We start from the raw sequence: 22,143 nt of genomic DNA on the forward strand, positions 1-22,143 counted from the left end.
CCACTGCTACCCTGGCATGTAGCAACCTGGGCAGGCGGGGCAGGAGAGCCCATGGCAGTGGGTGGGGAATGCCTTGCTACACAGGAGCTGCCTTGGCCTTGCTGGGCTCCCCTCCCTCAGCTAGGCATGGCTGTACCCGCTCACCTCCCCCTGCAGCCCCTTGGTGCAGGCTGGACCCTGACTTCAGCCATGGGGGGCTGGAGATAAAGAGGTAAAGACTGTGTCTGCAAGAGCAGGGGGGAACCTGCTGCATGTTCTAGTACATTTCCCTATGCTGGTGCATGCAGAGATGGGGAATTTTGGACAGGCAGGGTGTGCATGGGACAGAAATGTAGTGTCCCTTCCAATTTGCCTTAAGTGATAGGTTTCCCTTTTGGCACTCCAACATCTGCGCTCACTTTCGTGCCTCTCATCTATTCACTTTTAATATGCACAGGATTTTGGTTCCGTTTTGTTTCTAATTTGCAGCATGCTTCTCTTGATCAGAAGGAGTGACTGCCTCAGCAGAAAAAAAGACTGCTTTCATTATTCTGTTTTTCACAACAAGGTACTAAGATGAAGGCGGAAAGCGTATGTCATTGGAAAGACCTGTCTCCTCTCGGAATTCCTTATTCTCTGAAAACAAAGGCAGGTTTACAATTAGAAATGCAGGAATGTTCCAGTTCAGTATTGCTTAGAAAGCACTTGTTATTTGTTACTGCTGGTAGCTACAAAACCATGGTTTACACAGTAGCCCATTACTAGCAGAAAACTCTACACTTCGCAATGTAAGGCATGACACTGCTGGGTTTTCTTCCTTATGCAATAGCTAATTCTGTTTTAAAATCCTGAGATGCCAACAGCTTCTTGTACATTAAGGGAATACCATAAAAATAAACCACCAAGTAGCTGTGAAGTTTTTTACTGATTAGTTTCAAGAGACCCAGGTAACATCTATCTGCTGCTCTGAAACAATTCTAACATGCAACAGAGTATGTTTTGCAGCAGCCTTGCAGAAGCCCTTCCCTTGGAGCAAACCTTCCTGCAAAACTTGGGTGCACCCCTCAGTATCTGGGGGTCTGAGGCCCTGCCACAGCAGGACCTCTAAGAGATTTGGCAACAGACTGGTTTGCCTTAGCTGTGAGCAACCAGAAAAGTGTGCTGTGCCCTGCAAGCCCCCGAGGCTCAGCCTAGATTCAGCCTTCTCACTTTGCAAAAGACCCTGTTGGACTTTGCATCTGAGTCCTGCAGGTTTCCAGTAGGATTTAGTCTCCTGGGGAGATGATTTCATAAATGCAGTGCCAGAATACAAGCCCAGACTTGCTCTCGAAAGCAATTCAGACCCAAATCCTCAAATGCACACCATCCCTCGATCATCCAGCCTGCACATTTTGCTATTGCAGTTGCAGAGTCTTTGGTAGCTGCTGTTTGTGCAGGGCTCCCAGCCATGCCTTTGCACCCGTGCATCCAGGGATCCCGTGCAGGAACAAGGCCGAATCTGCCCAGGCACACAGGAGGTCACATAGGAGAGACCACAGTAGTGCTCTGTAGAAAGGAGGTGCTGGATTGCATGCACAGCACCTCCTTTGGTATGTGGGAAGCAGCAAAGCACACATGCAAATGCAAATATAATCAGCTCCCTGTTCTCCTTTGCAGACCTGTAAATGTTACCATTTCTTCCTAGTTCAGAAAGGTACTTGGTTGATAGGCGTTTAGTAGAAGCTACTCTTAAATGCAGCCCTGAAGAGCTGCTTGCTTGTGCCAGTGCCTTGATGTTCCTGTAATCATTCTAAATACTGATACTGTTTTAAATATAGACAGATAATATATTCCTAATTTTATGCTCCATATTTTTGCTGTACGTTGAGGATGTGCATATTTAGTTGTAGAATGAAAGGGGATGGATGACATGTTTTAGAAAACTGTAATTACATCTTTTCATAGATACACAATCTGTGTTCATTTGGATACTTAAGCAGTGGAGGAAAATGGTAAGCTGTGTACATTTTCCCTAGTGATTTTCTATTCTGAGTCACATAATACTATTATTCAAGACATTGACTCAAAAATACTTACATTTATTTCTCTTCTCATTTGAAAAAAGTATACCAGGCACGGGCTGTAACAGTTTCTCCATGAATAAACCATGACTTTTTCTTTTGAACAATGTTCACCTAAGCACTCAGGATTTATTGTACTCTCCATATAGTTTGCTTCAAACATAACTTCCTTTTTACAGGAAAGTGAACATTTTACTTTGCTTGTGAGGCAGGTATTTATTTCTGCAGACAGCTCAAAGAACGCTGTTATTCCAATCCTGTGATGTGTGTATATATACATTTGAGTTAGCTTCTCTCACACCATCAGCAAGACCATCACACAGGGAAGACAGAAAGATTTCAAAATAAGTGTTTGGAATGAGATGTAGAATTCTATGTGGATGCAGCTTCATGTCTATTATAATTTTCTCCTTTAGTCATAAGAAAATGAGGCACAATGAAGACTCTTTTCTCTAAAACTTACTCAGTTTAGCATTTTATGTAACATATGGTGGGAGTGTAGCATGAAGTGGGGACAGAGTTCTGTGTTAAAATTGCACTTATAAGAATTATTATCTTGCCAAAATGAAAACAAAGCAACCTGCTGATTTCATGTTACTGAAATCAATAGCAATAATGTCTCTACTTTTTTCCAATTTCTGAACTGTATGAAGTGTGTGGGTTTGGTATGCAGTTTGCTTTGTACGTGAAACAGTGAAGAAAAACAATGATTTTGGTAAAAGGGAGCAAATCAAAAGCCTGCCTGCCTTTAAACTAAATAGCAGAAAATTAGGTTGGGGTTTTTTTTCCCTCCTTTTCAGACTTTTCAGCTAACATTTTCTGCAGTAAATGTTTTTTGGCAAGGAAATTGTTCTGCTTAGATCTGATTTCACAGAGCAATAGCAACATAATCAAGAAACTTGTTCAATCTGAGATCTCTATTAACAAATATTTGCAAACTTGGTTCAAAATAAATAGGCTTTTTTATGCAAAACAATGAAGAATATCTTTGGAAATTTTAAGACATCACAAATGAAGGTAAAATCCTCTCTTCAAAAATAATCTTACCAGTTTGGAAGTGTCCATTATGTACTGCCATAAGTCATTATAGAAAAATGGATATAGTGATAGTATTATCAGTTCTTCCACATTATAGCTGACTAGATACATGTTTATGGCTATCAGTTATGGTATAGTCAACATGAGGACATTTACCTGCACAGGCAGAACTGTCCAAGAAGGACTGTCCAAGCTTCAAATGCTCCACCTGTGGATTGGTAACTGTTGTCCTGGCGTCACTCACTTTTGGGGTTACAGGAAGACTACTGTGGCTTTGTGTACTGCCTGATGAGCTTGCAGGTTAATTCCGATCCCTTACTGATCCCTTAAGTCAGGTGTGGCCCATAGGCTGGCAAGAAGTCTTTTCTAAACTGCCAAGGAACATCAGTACTCCTTCCCTGTTGTGTTGCTGAGAAGACACTGTTTTCATCTCCGGACACATCCCTGGTGTATTTGTTCATTAAAATATAGCTTGGTTATCTCCACACTGTTCTGAAGTCAGGTATGTCTCTTCTCTCCATCCACATGACTAGAAAACCAGGCTTCCTTCCCCTGCTGTCTAGATAATGATCCTGCAGTATCCTTTCCTCTGAACTCCACATGTGCAATCTTCTCCCACTCTTACACTCACAGAAGCCTTCAGCAAGGATTGTGCTGGATTATGTTGTGCATCCCTTTGCCTTCCTCTTTTTTCTCTTTTGCATTAGTTACATCCTTTCACAAGGGAGGAAAAATCCCTTTCACATTTTATCTCAGTCATACCTATCAGTTCACATTCACTGTCAAGATGTGGACTCTCACCTTCAGCTGGCCCAAAATATAACTTTACTAAGTAGCATTGATAGCACAACTTCATGATTTCTTCTGTAGCCATCCTCATATTTAGAAGCTCCTTACAAAAATCATCAAAGCCCTTAAAACATTCTCTGCCTAACCTGCACCACGAAATCTCCCTTTCACCATTGAGCTAACACTAACGCATATCCATCAATGGTATCTGTCACAGGTTTGCCAGGTTCAGCTCACTGCTGACATGCTTATGAGGTTGTCTAATCCTGTCCAAAGCAAGTCCACATGACAGTGAATAAAGTTCTTCAAGTTGCTTCTGTAGACTGTATTTTCTACCTTTTAATCACTGAAATTGGACTGTAGTAAACATTGTTTTAAACGTGAGGATAAGTGCAGGATAGAAACAGTTCAATTTAATTAGATTATATCTGCCTTCAGATTTGAAATGGCTAAAGTGTGTTTGGGTTACACCATTTTTAAACCCGGACCCCGTTAAGTTGTTTAAGTTGATATAAACAGATTCACCTTTTCAGTTCTCTTTCAGTGTCAATTCCTTTACTTCAAAATGTTGTCTTCAGTAATTCAAACAGGAATTCTACAGGAGTGGATTTTTTTGTTCTTGTTGCACAAGTTTTAAATGGAGCACGATTAGATGTTGATTTTCATCTCTTGTATCAAAAAGGTGAAAGTCTCTGGTGTGATCAGAGAAAACTGGAATGAGTTCATACAGGAGTTTAAAATCTTAAAAAATTATGAAAGTTATATAAAGCACTTCTGGTTCCTTTAACAAACACAACTGAAAAAAGCTTGAGTACTTAAAATTGTGGATCTTTTTAATACATAACAAGAAACTTAGTTCTTAAATATTAACAACAGAGACTTTATTAGTACAACTGCTGTATGTTACTGTAACAAGATCTTTATTTAAGAGAAAAGCAATTGTGATTAAACTGGAAAGTCTGTGATGTGGTTATTTCATGAGTACCAGAAGTACCAGGAGAGAAATCAACCCTAGCAAGGAAACAAAACACAGAACAGTTCTTGCTCGGCATTACTATGTCTTCCACATAAGCAGGAAATAAAATGTATGAAGGAGAAGAGAATGAGACAGGCATAAATAAACACAGTCAGACCATTTCCCCAAATAAGTGATGGCGTGTTTAAAAATCCCTATCTAGAACAAATAGATCTATGCTAAAAACCTGTGGAAGATGTTCCATCAGTCTGCAATAAATAAGGATCACTGTGTCATCGAAGTCTGTTTCCTTATATTCTTCTTGTCTAAGGAATGGAATAATTATCCCTTCAGAAGAAATCTTTTGTCTCTTTAGAAGGTCACCTTTGTAGGCATTAATAAAAAGCCCTGAAAGCCCAAAGAATAGTCCACTGTAGTGCTATGGCAGCTGCGGGCATGCCTTAGTTACACCACCATTTTACTTTAGTAAGCTCCCAAATCTCGTGGGTTTTAGCCTGGATACCACTAGGCTTGTCAGTCAGTCTTCTGCCTAGAGAAATAAACACAGTTCTAATCCAATGTCCTCACTCTCCTTCCCCTCAGCTATAGTTCTTGTCATATTCTTTTAGATACAAAGAACACAAAATCACATGTGAATTCTCCTGAACAGCAGAAAAGGGATTTCAGGCAGAAACAGTCATGCTCACCACTATAAGTAGGTGGCCCGTTTAGAGTCATCTTTGCTTAGCACCTACTTTGTGCTGAAATTGTCATATTACCTTGTCAGCAGCCCTGAAGCAATGCTAGTAGATGGATGAGGCAGGGGACAGCTGAAAGACTACTACAGACATCAAGTGTACTTGCTGTGGGCAGGATTCCATTTGTGATTGTCAACACTGGTATATATCCCACATTTTCTAACTGCATTTCTCCACCTCACATCTGAATTAGATTTCAGAATATCTGAAGTAGCTTAAACAATGCAAAATAAGTAAAACCAGCTGTTTGCCATAATTTCTTCCTCTCCAGCCTGGACTCTTTACAGATATTGCAATGAAGCAAATAAAACTGAAATGACCAAGTAGTAGTTACTTTTCAGCATAGCATGAAGACTATTATCAAAATATTTGCCTTTTAGAGAGAACAGGCAAAAATAGTGATGATGAAGCTCTGGCATGCACACTAGAATTCGTTTTTGGTATTCATACCAATAGCATATCATCTGCTTTTTAGGCGTGATTCTGGGAATAATAGACTCCCTGTGAGGTGATAAAGCTTCTTGCTTGCTCCTTAACCCCGTATGTCAGAGATAAACTGTGATTTGTAGTGGGGAGGAGGAAACAAGCACTAGCACTGATGAATTTGCATTAGCTGATTCCAGCCAGGTGTAGTGAAGGATGCTGTTCAGGAGTAGCATATCATCTGCTTTTTAGGCGTGATTCTGGGAATAATAGACTCCCTGTGAGGTGATAAAGCTTCTTGCTTGCTCCTTAACCCCGTATGTCAGAGATAAACTGTGATTTGTAGTGGGGAGGAGGAAACAAGCACTAGCACTGATGAATTTGCATTAGCTGATTCCAGCCAGGTGTAGTGAAGGATGCTGTTCAGGAGCAAGACAATGACAAAGGAATTTTTCCAATTTAGTTGAACCTTCTAGGTTATATATATATACACACTATATATATATATACACACTATATATATATACACACACTATATATATATATACACACACTATATATATATATTTGAGGTATATTTTCACTGGGGACGACTTCTGCAAATATAAACATAAAAAGACAAGTTGAAAGAATGTCTGCCTGTCTCCAAACTGAGGAAGTAAAGCTCTCCTTCCCAACAGGCTTGTTTTTTTACTAAGACAACTTGTACTTCTCTCTCTTTCCAGCATGAAATGTGTTGATAAGACACCTCCACTGGCTCCTGGAACCTCAAAGTCCACTAACAAAATGGAATAGACAGTAAAATGAATGCATTGATAGGGCATCCTCCTCTCCCACATCCTTGATGCAGCACATTAAAACTAAGTCCACTTATTCAACAGTGGACAGAAAATCACCTGTGGCAGCAGAGATTTTGGACAAAGAAGATGTGAAAGTAGCAGAGGGCTGACCAGCAGCTTTGACAGATACAATGATAAGAGGCCACTGGTGTGAAGCCATACGAAAGTATTTTCACTGTGGAAGCAAAAGGGAAAAAAGAGACACATTTTCTTGGCACTTCGTATTTTGTGATCGTAAAATCAGACTGACCTTTGTCACAATAAATGGAACTATTTGTAAGATAAGTTATTCTGAAGCATAAAAATAAGAGAATCAGACCATAGGTTGTTAGCAGAATTTCTTTTGAATCTAAAACAAAACTGATTTTAAGTCAGGAAAGTTTAGTTTGATCAACTTCAGAAAACAAATAGAAAAAGACACCAAATCATCTCTTCAGTTTCCCTGGAGCTGTGGGACCTAACTGTCACAAAAGGTTGCCTTTTCCTGCAGGGTTGTGCTGTTGGAAAGATTGACCTACAGAGCAGTGGCTCCTCTGGGCAGCCCCTCTTTAGCTATTTCCTCAGCAGCAGGCTGTTTCGCTGCTCTGAGATCCAGCTCCTCCAAACACCATGCTTTGGGCAGCTATGGCAGCCATCAACACACTCTGGCTCTGAACAACAGCAGGAAGAAATGAAAGGGCAGCTGAATGCCCAGCAGCAGACCATGCAGCCTTCACCCATCCAGTACACAGATGTAACGTGGCTGCTTGAAACCTTTCAGGCTTAAGCTTATTTCTCATGCCTGTAGTACACGGGCAGCAGCAGTGGGATGTCATTGCTGTGGTACGAAACGATCCCTGTTAGTGATCCCTAGTTTTGGCTGAACAACATCAGTCTTTCTACATACGTATCTTCATCTTTAAAATAACAGCACCAGCAAGCACACCCATTCTTATTTAAAATAAAATCCTGGAGGGTTGAAAGCTTATCAAAATTACTTCCATCGCACATTCAAACTGAGGACAGGAGTTGAATTTCTGGGAGGAGGTGAGGTATGCCTGCTTTAACATATCAGTACCATAACCCCAGCACAAGGAGTGTTTCATGCGCAGTGTCCCATTTGGGCATAACCTGCTGTAGGGTGTGCTGAGGTTTACCTCAGGCATCCTCAGCCTCTACCGAAATGTCTGTATTCCTGAAAGAGATTTCGTTTTCAAAGTAGATTGAGCCCACAGATTTCACACTCTAATCAGTTCACACACAACATTACTGTTGTCTTAAAGTTTATTAGGACTCCAGTCTCTTAACATATGGCTCCTGTTTTCCATGGATAACGAGTCTGAAAATGCTGAACTGGAACATGCTGTTTTCCAATACTATGGTAAACATTCTCATATATATTTAACAGAAGATTTATCTTTTGATAAACACTGACATGGCTACACATACTAAAGTGAATTAATAAATTCATGTCAAGTCTTCCTGACTAAAGTGTGTATCTACTCAGTTTATTGAAATTGCATATTTACAATATTTGTATTTCATTTTAGCATTTTTTGCCTCAGAACGTATTCAAAACCAAACAAGTTTGGTATTTTTTGAGCACACTATTCTTAAAGGTTGAAATGTTAATGATAGTTACTGTTATTTGCAGTTAGCAGGAATTTTCACAGAATATTTACTGGAAGACATCCAAAGGTTTCCTTGCTCTTTAATAGCAAATCTGTACATGTCTGTACTGTACAAATCTGTACTGCAATGGTGAACTGGTGAATATTATAGATTGATAGTTAGTTGATAATAAGCCTAGGGAAAGAAGCTGGACTATCTTCATTAGCTCAGCTAAGACAAGCTTTCCTATTTTTATAGCAGTCTCTTCCACCTGTCCTAGCAGTCAAACATGGAGAGTAAAAAGGAATATTTGACATGAGATTTCGGGAATGCCTTGTTCAATGGTATGAATATTTTCATATATCTACTAGCAGTTCCAAACCTGGAGCATTCTAGGATTGTGTTTAGCTCTACCACAGTTGTCTTCACAGTAGTGACTCATAGGTAGCCTGTCTGCAACTAATGGATCTCTTCCTTGTTTCGTTTCAAAGTGCTGAGGTCCTGCAATTGTTTTTTCATGCATACATTGTATGCTGTTAAATTTCATCCCATTTGTTGTCGCAGGATCTATTCCTTTCCTATATGAGCCTTTAATCCTCTTCTATATGAGTAATATCTCTCAGTGTTTGCTTTCTACAAAATTTCATTAGCATACTATTTTGTGTCACAGTTGTAACTGGAAATATTAAAGACAGATTCCAACACTGATCCTTTAAGAATTACAATGCAATCCTTCCTCCAGACAACAGTTCCTCTTCTAGCACAACTAAGGGGGTTTCCTGCTTTAGCATTTTATTCACAACTTACTTTACAGAAGCCTAATGGATAGTATCTACAACACATTCTACTCGTTAAAACGGTGGTTTTAATCAAGAGAAGTATTCACTCATCCTACTTTACGTTTGGTAAACAAGTTGCATTTTGTCCCATTTTCCATTTATGTCTACTTACATACACGTCTCCCTAAAAATGCCTTCTAGAGCCTTGAATATTGTAGAGGTCACTCTAAAGTTTTCTGGTTGTCCTTTTTTCCCCTTTTCGAAATACAGGCAAGTGGTTTGCTTTTCAGTAGCAATATGCTACCAGTTGGCAGCTCTATTAAAAATCCTTGCTGCTGGACATGCAATTTCATGTGCCAGTTCTTTCAGAATGCAGGGACAGAGATTATCCTGTCCTTCCAATTTCAGTGCTTTAAGCTCTTTGAGTTCTTCTTCTACCTCACATATGATGATTTCCATTTCTATAGCCTCATTCCATTTACATGTTACATTTCTCTTTTCTGGATAGTTTTATCTTTACTTGCAAAGTGCCTGGCAAAGCCATTCTTATTAGGATTTATTTTCATAATAAAGGTCCTTTGATTAATCACAGTTCTATGTGAATTATTGGGCTTTGCCACGATAAATAAATAAACCACAGTTCTGGGGCTTATGTGGGGTTCTACAGCCAATTCTATATAAAAACTTTACTGTGAAAGGATAGAAACACTTATGCATCCATGCATGTAATAGTGCTGTGACAATGTTGCTACTATCATACCATGCACGATTTAGAATACAAATACGTCTGAAAATAACTGGATTTGTGAAGTGCAAATGGCAGAACTGAACAGGAAACACTGCAATTAAATGACTTGCAGGATTAGGGATTTCAGCCTCTTATCAGACTATTTCATTCTGGCACCTCCACCGCATCCCTCTTTGCTCAACAGGACAGAATTAGGTCTTCTGGGAACAGCAAAACTTCACAGATTAGAGTTTCGGATTGTGGGTGGCTTCTCCTGTGAGGTACTTCCTAGGGTAGGGTGAATTCTTGTGGGCTGTTTAGGAAATGGTTATAATTACTCTGAGGGTTTTCCAGGGTAAGGCTTTTAAGAGTCACTGGGCTAGGGCTGTGAATTAACACAGTATAATCGTTAGTAATTCATGCTAACAAAAGGACAATTAATAACCAGTATTTGTCGTATGGTAGTTAGCCTTCACCTTGAGCTACTGGTGTATTAGCTCCAGATAACCCAGAAAGTGAGTGTGGGCAAATGGCTGCTCCACCAGCCTTGGGTTATCAGAGAATCCGATGTAAAGAAACTCATGTAAAGGAAAAATGAAATACAGACCTTACAAAGATAATCCTGATTTGTTTGTTTGTTTGTTTTCAAAATGTGCCTGTATCTGATTTTCTGTGTGCAAATTATTCAGTAGCCGTAATGTCAGGTACAAAGTTTAGGTGCTGTATATGTAATAACAAGGAGATACTGGAAAAATTGGAAGACTGTTGACTGACAAAAAATTACACATAAGTCTCGAAATAAGAAATAAAGAAATTCTATTAAATAACTAAATTGTTATTACTAATTTTCCCAGTTTGAACTCAGTGCACTTGTGTATGAAAAATGACAAAGCAAAGTGTCTCCTTTTTACACTGGTTTCCATGATGAAAATGGGGTTCACAGGGAGAAAAGCATGAGAACAAAAAGATGAAGAGCAGAGTATGTGGTCAAGAAAGACAGACTAGAAATGGAATGAATGAAGAATAATTTAGAAAGAAAATGTATACCTGAGGTAAAAGAGTAAAGAGAGGGAATGAATATGTATAGGAGCAGAAAAAAAGAATAGAGGTCAGATCTACAGAATGAAGGGAAAATGGGAGATATTGTGCTCAGGGTTTTCAGACTGATTTTGGTCAGTCCTACAGTAGCTGATCAATAGAAAAATAAAATTTTTGTGGGCACTGAAAGAGAAGGTAATTTATATTTTTAATTTCTTCATGTTCATAATAAGGCTTCCAGGATATAGCAATGTAATGTTAATAGAAGTTACTGTAGGTGATCCTAATTCATTGGGTGGAAAGCCTTTGCATTCATCACATGGAACTGTGCAACAACACAAGCATTTTAGCAATTCATGTAAGAACAGACTTGCTGCTCAGAAAGAGCTCTCCTCTAACACATGTTACCTGGTGTCAAAACAGAACAATCATCAATGTAAGTACCACTTTGTACCAGTCCTAGTGCTGTTGCTATTTCTACATGCAATTTAGGCAGCCTTAAACCAAGAAGTGAGGATGAACTGGTTGATAAGCGTCTCATAACGCAGAAGAGTCTGCGCCGATTTTTCACTAGAGTAAAAAAACCCCACAAAAGCTCTCCTTAATTTAATGAAATTACACTAAATTGATATCAGTATAACCGAAAGCAAAGAAAAACTCATAAAAGAATCATACCAGTGTTTTTCCAGCAGGGCAGAACCTGGCTCACAGATGTTCATGTGCAGGCAGATGGTGTGCATATGTAATACATGTAACAGGACAGATATTTAAGCATATATAATGACTGTTAAAAGCATAATTGGATTTCCCAGAGTACTTAAAAGGAGGGCTTCAGTACACACTCAGCTATTTTGTTCCAAACTTTGGTGCTCCACTAAATCTTTTCAGGTACCAGAGTGACTTGACTATACACACCAGGCACATCTTGAACTGTGGCAGTTTCTGAAAGACAAGCCAATTTTTCCATAAACATGGAACTGGGGCACACATTACCCTTAAGTTTCAGTCAAAATGCTGTGGAGAAAACCACAAGGGCAGTTGGCTCCTCAAATTCAGCCCCTAAAACTCACCTAAGGCAAGCGGAGCTCCTGCCTCTCACGCTGCTGCTTCGCTGCCCCTCGCTCTCCAGTGTTCTGTACACCTGAACAATGAAAGCCTGGATTAAACAAATATAGCGTTTCACTGAAAGGAAACAGCGCTGTAGCAGCAGAAAGCTCTGCCTGCCACCCTGTGCCCCTCAGTCTCCCTCACAGCGTGTCTTCCCTGCCCTGCAGCAGCCATTTTGCTGATGAGGGAGCAGTACCCCCCCCGAGCCCTCAGCTTAGTCTCCCTGGTGTCCGGGGGCAGGTATGTTCCTCAGGGCAAGCTGAAGGAGACGTCCATGGCAGCTTTCTCACTTGTGTGTGGTTTGTGGTTGCTCAGGGGTCCCTGCATACTGCCTGCCCTGGTGGCTCGGGCGGGACCCTCTGCCTGTGCACCACAGTGAAGGGGCTGAGGTGGGGAAAAGAACATGGCTGCCTCAGGGGAAACTGAGGCACAGAGCTGCGGCTGGGGGGAATAGCCTGGAAGTGAAAATGCCAAGGAAGAGAGGAAAAACTAGGAAAAAGGACACCAAAATACCGAGTAGCTAAAATGGGCGTTGCTTGGTGGGGAGCTGTTTTTCAGCTCCTGTGTTTAGGCCTTGTGTCTCTGCCCTGTGCAGCAGGGACAAGAGCACTAAGGGCCACCCCAGCACATCAACCAGCGGCTGCCATTGCTGGGTATCCACACAGGAAGCAGGATCCCCTGCTTCAGAGAGGTGCTGCCCCAAGTGAAGCACAACGTGGCTGTCTCTGAGGTGGCAAGAGAAGTGCTCTCACCAGCCCGGCAGATGCGGCAGAGCAGCAGCATACAGGAGGAGCAGGCAAAGCACTGGGAGGATACCAGGCCTCAGGAGAAGAAATCGCCGAGGAAAAGGTCAGGGTTTATTAACTAAGGAGGGTTGTTTTGTGGCAAGTGTCTCAGGTGCAGCTAAGAACTAGGCGCTGTCATGGCACTTGCTGTGTAGTACTCGGGGTTGTGGCAGCAGCTGGTGGCTCCTGTGGCTTGTTCTAACTGAAACTCAGGGGCAAAAATGAGAATGGGAGCAGAAGATGGGATAAACCTGGGGGGTTGTATTATCTCAAAAATACAATTCTCTCTGCTCTGCAGTCCTTCCTTGGGCCAGGAGGCTGCTTCAGCCTCCTTAGCCCGGCACTGCAGAGATTTTAAGCGCTGTGGATATAAACTCTGCCTCTGTCAGATTAAAAGTGCAGGGGCAGGGGGACAGCAAAGGCTAAGAGCCCCTGGCATCACTAGCACTGTGCAGGAGCCTGACACCAACAGCTTAATCCACGGCATTGACAGATTTTGTTTGCCAGCCATGGTCCTCCCTGGTTGGAACTGATGGGCTGCCGCTTGCTGTCTCTTGTAGCAAAATTTTGCTGTGCTTCAGGTGGATCTAGGTAAAGAATTCATGGAATGGCATTTGGGGAGTGGTGGTGGTGTGTTTTTTCAACAGAGTGCTGTTTCTAGAAATTCAAATTAAACTAGACAGTTCTGTCACAAAAATGTTATGAGCTTCTGCTAGATCTTACTCCTTTATGCCAGGCATTTATGCTTTGTTTTTGTCACAGTGGCAGGTGGAGGCTTCATATGGATAAAAGTGTTCTTGGCTAGGATTAATTAGCAGAATATTATGGATTAGGTGGGTGTTCCTTGTACAAGGGCAGAAGCAAAGCAAAACATAGGAAGAAAAACAAAAGGCTGCAATGATTAATTTGTCCTAATGCTGGTTCTGTTCATAGTGACCTGTGAAATCAACAAAGCTTTTAGTGTTTCCAGCGCATCAGGCATATTAATAAAGAAAAATGTAAATGTACAATGCATTTGGGAAAAAACTGAGTTGAAAGCACTGTTTCAGGAATTGCAGCCAGGTCCAGAAGAAACTGCTGCCTTGTGCATGCATACTCTGTATACACAGGCCTGGTTTCATAGTCCATATTCCTGAGGGGTCCTTGATTTACTGGGTTCTTATGATGGCTGAAAATCATCTAGTTAATGTCATTAGTGACAGCAAAGGAAACATACTTAAATTGCTTTCCAAAACTAAACTTTTTTCAGACTTCTTTTTAGTTATACGGGGTCTACTTTGTATCTTCTACTTGAGTCCCTGGATATCTTTGTATGAACAGACAATACAAATTTAATTAATAGCTGGTAAAGAACTTAGGATAGAAATAGAATCCTACAAAAGTGTTTTTATTGTGCATTATTATACGGACAAATCTCCAAAGGAGACTTTTAATGTCCTAATTTTCCTATTTGAATATTCTTACTCCTCTGACTAGAATCCAGTTTGGACAGAGGTTAGTGCACGTGATGTCTGGCTGGGTCATTTTGCTGTCAGGTGTAACTACACTTGCCTGTAGCATTCTTTCTCTTTTTTGGTAAAATGGTGGGGTTTTGACCCTACCTATCCCTTTTTTCTCTCTAGTGCCAGCAGGCTGTGTGCAGTGCTAGCACAGCCAGAGTAATTCCATAGATTTTCCTGCAGTGAATTCCTTATGAAACTTGAAGTCTAGTAGGGCACGCCAGGCTATGGAGCAAAGTGTTGCTGCTGTCTCCTCTTTACATACCACAGTGATACATATTCCTTTCTGGAGACCACTCATACAGTGTAAGCTCTGTTTAGGATGGCAAAAGACCAAGTACATTTGGGTACTTTGATTCATGTAAAGCTATGTGTGTGTGCAAGCAACTGAGCTGCAAAGTAAAGCATCTCAGAACTTCTCTATAATCAGCACTGAATGCCAGGTCAGGGAGGTACAAGTCACATCTCATCCATCCTTTCTCAAGAATAGGGCAACAATAGGATAAATTTAGACCCAAATACAAAGCCACTCGCCTGTCTCTGCACACTTGACATTACAGAAGGTGTTTGTTCTGCCTGCGTAATTTCCATACTTTGAAATTTCAGTTGCAGTCTATTTCCCAATGCCCTGTTACCTTCATATGGGTTTAATTTTCCTTGGTCTCACTGTAAGCAATCTAGTATAGATTTGAAAGAAATCAATTCAGTTCTTTTTAAAGAGAGCTGGCATTAAACCTATTTTGAGTGTTTTTCATGCTGATACCCAAGATGATGGCTTGAGTGACTTCTGTTTCCCAAAACAGAGTGCTGAATATATTTTATGAAAATAATAATGGACCAAAGAACAATGATTTTAGGCTGATACATCTCTTTTCATCCTAGTGAAGTGAAGGTGGAACTGTCTGAGTATAATCTTATGCAGATATACTTGGCTTTTTACAGGAAGAGAATCTATTTGTATTCATTCTCTAAAGATGCATGACAGTATGTGACATATTATTTCAATTTCAAGGTGCTCAGTCTGTGCAGTGCTTTTCTCAGTCTTGGGGAGGGGGTGGTCGTGGTGGCTGTGCTAGCCCAGGAAAAGGTTGCCTTCATCACAGAACCTGGAACTAAACCAAGTTGGAATTTACTGCATTAGTTTTCTGTGTTCACTCCGAAAACTGGAAGATAGCTTTTCAGGTGTAACTATGGCACCAGGAGTCACAAGAACTGGGCACTTGCAAGTAGGGGATGCTAGATATGGATGCTTGTCAAACTACAGCGTGACTTAACTTCAACAATGAAGCAGAACATTGCTATCGCCCTCCTATATGCACCAGCAGTTCTCAGCCCTGTTTATTTGGCTCTTCTTTCAGTGGGACTTACCTTGGTTTGAAACAGAGCCAACCAAGTTCTGCCTGAAGGCTGTGGGATGGTTTATAACACGTCGTGCCACCTTTGAATCAGTAGATGGAGCTCCAAGATAAATCGTTCTAGCCCTGAAGCGTTGCAATCAATTAAACATACAGCTGTTAAGAGACGACAGTAATTACAAGACTAAATTATATCCTTAAATAATCACTAGGGATTTATACATCTTATTCTACAAATCTTATCGTACATACATGGAGGTTTGTTAGAGTGAGAAAATGCATTCATTCTGTGCCTCTCTGCCAGATCTCTCTGGTGTCTTTCCAAGTGTTTAGAAGACTCTGAATGATATCCGAAGTCATATGTGTAGCCTTGGCTTCAGTGCTTTTTCTTCAACTGCCTGTCACAGTGTAGTTTATAGAAACCTGCTTATGATAATGGCCTTTAATTTTCACTCTTAAATTCACTTCATTTTTCCCATACAATATGAACAGTCAGTACTGAGTTCCATGGTTTCTACATTTCACCATTTTGGCCCTTGGTCTCCCAGATTATGGTCTATATTTAGTGCTATAATCATTGTTCAAAAATCTAACCCTCTACTTTAGTGCACTTTTCATTATGCTTCAGATTGTCTTTGACCTCAACTGTTCACAATTAGATTTGCTAATTGTTCCCACTATTTAAATGCAGCACTTAGAACTCCAGTAAGTGGAGACTGCTGAGTGCTTGTCTGATTCAAAACTGCTTTGAGTAAAACAGTAGAAACAGCAACAATAAGAATTACCCTCTTAAACTGTGGTGTCTAGAAAAGATGCAGTTTACCAACAGTATTGTGATTGTGGCAGCAGTAAAAGAGAAACTGTCAGAGCACAAATAAGTGGTCTTAAACTTATTAATAAAATGAGTGAGGATATGACAGGAATGAATGTTTTATGAGAGTTGGATCTTTAGTAAAATAGTTGTCAGAGAGATACAAACTAATCAGAACATGGCAAGAAAATCACCATGCCTCATCTTTTGGGGTGAGTGAAATTGGGAAGAATTAGAAGGTTATGAGAACAGACCCAGCTTTTTGGAGGTAAAAAATAAGATAAGGATTGATTCTTGTAGGAAACCTGGGTTAGGTTTGAATTAATCTCCTGTTACTTACAACATGGGATGGGAAATGCTGATGATTTTGTCTTATATTTGGCTATCTGTTAACTTCCTGAAGTACCAGTGAAGTCAGGGTTACTGTACTAATTTATTGAGACCCTGGCTGCATCCTGTTAGTTAAATAAATGTGTACTTGCTTCTTCTGATGTGTGAGAAATCCACAGAGAAGCATTAGAAATATTATATATTAATGTAAAAGGAAATTAATAGTGATATGAGCTAATAGGCTGGGCTTTGAACTTTGGCTGCAATAGGGAAGATTTCTTGCTTGTTCTTTGCACTCAGACAGAGGGATAGTAATCTTCAGGAAGGTGATGGAAAGATGCTGGGACCTAGTGCTGGGATGTGAATTGTTGGAGAGGACAAATCACACACCCTGGGGACCTGTTTCCATCTTCGCTTAGATTCCTTCTGGTGATTCTCCCAAGGCTGCACCTCACAGTGCATCCCAAGTTTACCTTCCTGTGCCTTTGGAAGAAACCCAGCTTCAGGAGAAGAGCAGATTGACATTGAAAATGATTGGACACAGGTTTATTATGAGTGTTTTTTGGAAAGCACATTCATTAGAGCCATAGTGCACAGCTGACAGTGAAAGCTGAGTTAGTATTTCCTCCCATGGGAACAGTGGCTGAGATATAGAGGACAAAACCCCTTACTTAGCTCCCTGGTCCAGCATGCTGCAGGCTCTGCTGCAGGCTAGCAGGAAAATGCAGATGTTTTGCCCTCTATGAGTCTCGGCTGCAAAATGGCTGTACTTTAGGGAACCAGCTCCCCTCCCTTTCCAGTGACCTTGCAGGATGCTGAAGAGTCTGTGCATATAAAGAGCTGGGCTCTGCTGGAATTTTGCAGTGGAAATTTTCTCTGAGGTTCTGCAGAGTTTCCCAGCTGTGAAATATTTATGAAAATGTTTGGCTGAGCTTCTGAGGCCCTGTGAATCCCCAAGAGAGCTGCATGCAGGATTCAGGATTGCCATTGATGCCACTCGCAGCTAATGTTCAGCAAAATCCGTGTGTATTCCAAAAAAAAAAAACCAACCAAAACAAAACAAAAGACTTCAAAGGGGAAGTCTTTAAAGAAAGGAAATTAATGAGGGGGGAGAAGCAACACACCTTCTTTAAGTTTAAACTTACGCAGGGGAAGGTCAGGTTAGGTGTTCAGGTTAGATATAAGAAGTTTTTTACTGTGAGGGTGCTGAGGCACTGGAACAGGCTGCCCAGAGAAGTGGTAAATGCTCCATCCCTGGCAGCGTTCAAGGTCAGGTTGGACAGAGCCTTGGGTGGCATGGTCTAGTGTGAGGCATCTATGTCCATGGCAGGAGGCTGGAACTGGATGATCTTAGAGTCCTTTCCAACCCAAACTGTATGATTGAATGATTCTGCTGTTTGAAGTTCCACACAACTATAACCCTTGGTGCTCAGAACTGTGGCTGATTTTTTATCTATGTTTTGTATTTCAGTCTAGCTTTGCTATTAAAACCCACTCTTCCATCCTGCCTTGGAGGAGAGATGGCTCTTTCAGGAATACCACAGAGCACGTATATTGGATTTCTTTTTTTAAAAAGAGGTTAAAATAGCAATAGGAACCTTGTCAGAGAGCACTGGCTGGGGAGCAGGTTGGGAAAGCTAATAGCCCTTGGCCTTGCCTTCAGTGTCCCGGCATCCTAGGTGTTTGTCAACCTTGCAAATACACTCAGTGTTGATTGTTATTTTTACTTATTAAAGGTAAATATAGCTAAGTATAGCTTTTCAGTTAAAGTAATATCTGAAATACTTTAATGATGAACTTTCCATCTTTTAAAATCCTTCGGGATTTTATATATATACAGCCATGTATATATATATAAAATACAGCCATGTATATGATGAAGTTTATGATGAAGCCGAGAAGCCATATGATTTTGGTAAGAAAGTGCTATGGAGTACATCCTGAATGCTTAAGCCAGCTCAGATTAATTTGACCATGAACTCCATGATCAGAGCTAGTTCTGTCTCCATGTACCTACTGAACAGGAGAAAAGTAGTGAAATGCTTTCTATGTAAAATATTTCATCAGGTTGATTCTCTTTGCATGAAGTGGAGAAGTAAGCTGAATGAGAACAATATCAAGAATTTACACAGGAAAAAAGAAATACAGGATAAATCAGGAGGCTTTGACATTTTCCCTTCCACCTGGCATAATCCAGCAGAGGAGCAAGGACTCATTATAAGCAGTGCTCTAGGAGAAATTCTCCTGGAAAGATACTGAATGTTCATTTTTTACATTGCACCACCTGCCCCAAGGCCAAACCTGTCCAGAATTTTAAACAAGCAGTCCCAGGCAAAGGTGTTAAAACCAGCTACAGCTTGTTTGGTTTTTCTTGAGTTAGGGACAGTTTGCTCAAAGACACTGAGGTTTCAGGCAGCTTGCTCTCATATGTTTGTTAGTGTGAGTAAAAAATCTACTACTGAGCCAAAATACAGCAGCAACAGGAGGGAAAGACTAAGGGGAGGGGACCCATGTGCTGCTGATTGATAGAAGGAAAAATTACACTATATATCATGTCCTTTCTTCTACGTCCTGTCAGCAGGACACACAGACATTGGATGCTCTCTGGCCAGAAATCAAGAGCTGTAGCACAAACCTGCATAACAGAACTGCTGCTCCCTCTTAATGCTTTGTCTTTGTGCAGCCTCTGCCCGGGCATCCTGAAGCCCTCTGATCATTTCCTCATGTCTCATCCTTCAGGCCTGCAATCTCTCCCTGGAAAGGTTTCAAAGGAATTAGGGAAGAGGAAAGAAATAAGGAAACAAATCTAGCAGCAGAATTCCAGCTCCTCTCATAAATTTCGTGCAGCTTTATCTGGAATTTCAAGGCAAATATTAATGGTCTGATAAGACTTAGAGTCATGGGAGGTTTTTTAAAATAGCAATAGCATCGATAATACAGTGAATGATTCAGGAAGTGATCCACTTTAGACTAAGGCTTCAAAGGTAGACAGGTTAGGCTCATTTACTGGAGAAACAACCCATGTGAAATAATATGCCTGAAATCTCTGACCAAGGAGATGGCTTATTTCAGACATAGTCACCCAAGACCTCAACTAGTGTAAATCAGCATAACTTGAATCCTGGGAAAATATAACTGGGTAGTGTATCCCCTCCACTTCATTTCTTGAGAGAGGTAAGGACAGGCCAGTTCTGTGAGGAGGAGAGAAGCTGTCACAAATAGAAGTCTACAGTAGCGACATGATGAAAGAGAAAGGAATTTGTCTGTCAAAGGATTCAAAACCATTTTGGAACAATAAAAAATAGCAATTTAGCTGCTTGTTTTCGAGAAAGTGTCCTAAAAAGGCTGATCAAAAACTCCATCCCACTTTGCAGTACAAAAGATTATGTAAAATTATACCATTTTCAGTGGAAAATTGTAGGGAGCAAAAAGCAAAAGACCTCAGCTCTCATTCTGCAGGGTAATTACTCAGAGATACCTAGTCAATAGCTTTGTTCTGTCAGAGATCATGATAACCTACAGGAAGATAAAGCCAGACAGACTGTTTGGCTAGACATCATTAATATAAACCCCATCATTTAGAAACTACCTCTCCAGATAGAAATCTGCTAATGAACCATGATTCAGTTATATTCCTAATCAGGAGAATGTCTTTCAAGCTGTAGTCTAACTGGGCGCTATTTTGCTTCATATGTCTCAAAGACCAATTAAGCAGTTTGTGTGCAGCTATGCTCCAGATAACGAATGTACGGGTACAGAAATGCTTAATTTTCCATTTTGAAGAGAAAAATAGCTTATGTTCTGCTCCTTTCAGTAAAAAGCCAAACTGGATGATTCATGGGGCCTCTCTAAATGGAGTTGTACAAGGAAAAGAGCAGAGCAATTGTAAGTCAGGATGGGAGCATGACAGTTACCAAGATCAGCTGCTGAAGAAATTGGTGCCTAACCTGACTCTGCAGCATGTCAGTCACAGTATGCTAATGCCACAATCTTTAGTGGGCTTCCACCAGAGATAGATATGGTCCACTTAATTTAGCTAGCAGGTCTGGAAGGGGTGAGGTCCTATCAGTAAAACCTGGGAATGGCTGGGAAGCATAAACTCATCCACTAATAGAAGGCAGGACTTTGTAATGCTCTTCTTTCATCACAGCCACATGGATCTACTTTAGGCAGCTTTTTTTAACCAGGTCTGAACTCTGCATGAAAATCTTCACTGCCTGAGTTTAAATTAAATCCTATCCGGCCTTGCAAAGAGAAAATACAGAGGAAATCCTAAAGCAAAATATCCATATGTATCAGAATAGAATCCAACCTCTGCACCAGACTTCAAACAGTGAACTACTACTTTAATAAATAGCATTTTGCAGGAAGATCAGTAAAGAGCTTTCACAAAGGTTCTCTTTCTCTCCTGTATAAGCAGGCAAGCCATTTCACTTCAGTCAGAGAGGAGTCATCATCTCTACATCTTAATATTAGGGCTTAATTGACATCAGACCATTTATCAGCCCAGGTTTCTCCCCAAAGATAACTGAGTTTATATCTTTGTCCACTAAAGATTAAAGGGAATGTGTGAAAAACAAGAAAAAAAGCTCTTTGTTTATGCCTGTGAAAACCTTTTGTCACCAGATATTTTGCAGCATCGTTCATTATAGGCTGCTTCCTGATGGCTTGAAGTCTGATTACTTTTCCTCAGGAAGCCAATGTGATATTAGTTCCACTGATCTTGTTGATTTTGCTTTCATATGCAGCACGTAACGCTGGGGAAAAGCAGAAAAGATGGAGTCATTATGGATTCTGAAAGAAGTAAAAACAAACACCCACCACAGAACACTTGGAAGAACATAGGAGACCCTGCAGCACAGTTCTGCTGGAACAACCCACTCATCCCCACAAGCTTTATCTTTCTGAGTGGAAAATTTACATGGCAATACAGACAAGCTTGTGTGAGAGGTGCAGACTAAAGCCTCTGGGTACAGGCAAGCAAGTCAGGACTTTCCAGCAAAAGAAAAGACACCTAGGAAATGCCCAGTGCTGGACAGAAAATATTGATGGATTCTAGTTCCCTGATCTACCCAGTTTTGAGGGACGTCACTCTAGATAAGCATTAGGCTCTGTCCCCATATCTGAGTTTTATGAATGAGATGCAAAATGGGAAAAGTCTGCAGGGGTATTTGGATGCTGGAAGCTCAGACGTCCAGGGAGAGGAGATAATTAGTTCCAATGGAAGCAAAGCAGGTTGTTCCTACTCAGAAAACTACATGCGTATCTCTCTGTTCGGAAA

The sequence above is a fragment of the Nestor notabilis genome, unplaced genomic scaffold (genome assembly GCF_000696875.1).
Source record: "Nestor notabilis isolate BGI_N333 unplaced genomic scaffold, ASM69687v1 scaffold7680, whole genome shotgun sequence".
NCBI lineage: Eukaryota > Metazoa > Chordata > Aves > Psittaciformes > Psittacidae > Nestor > Nestor notabilis.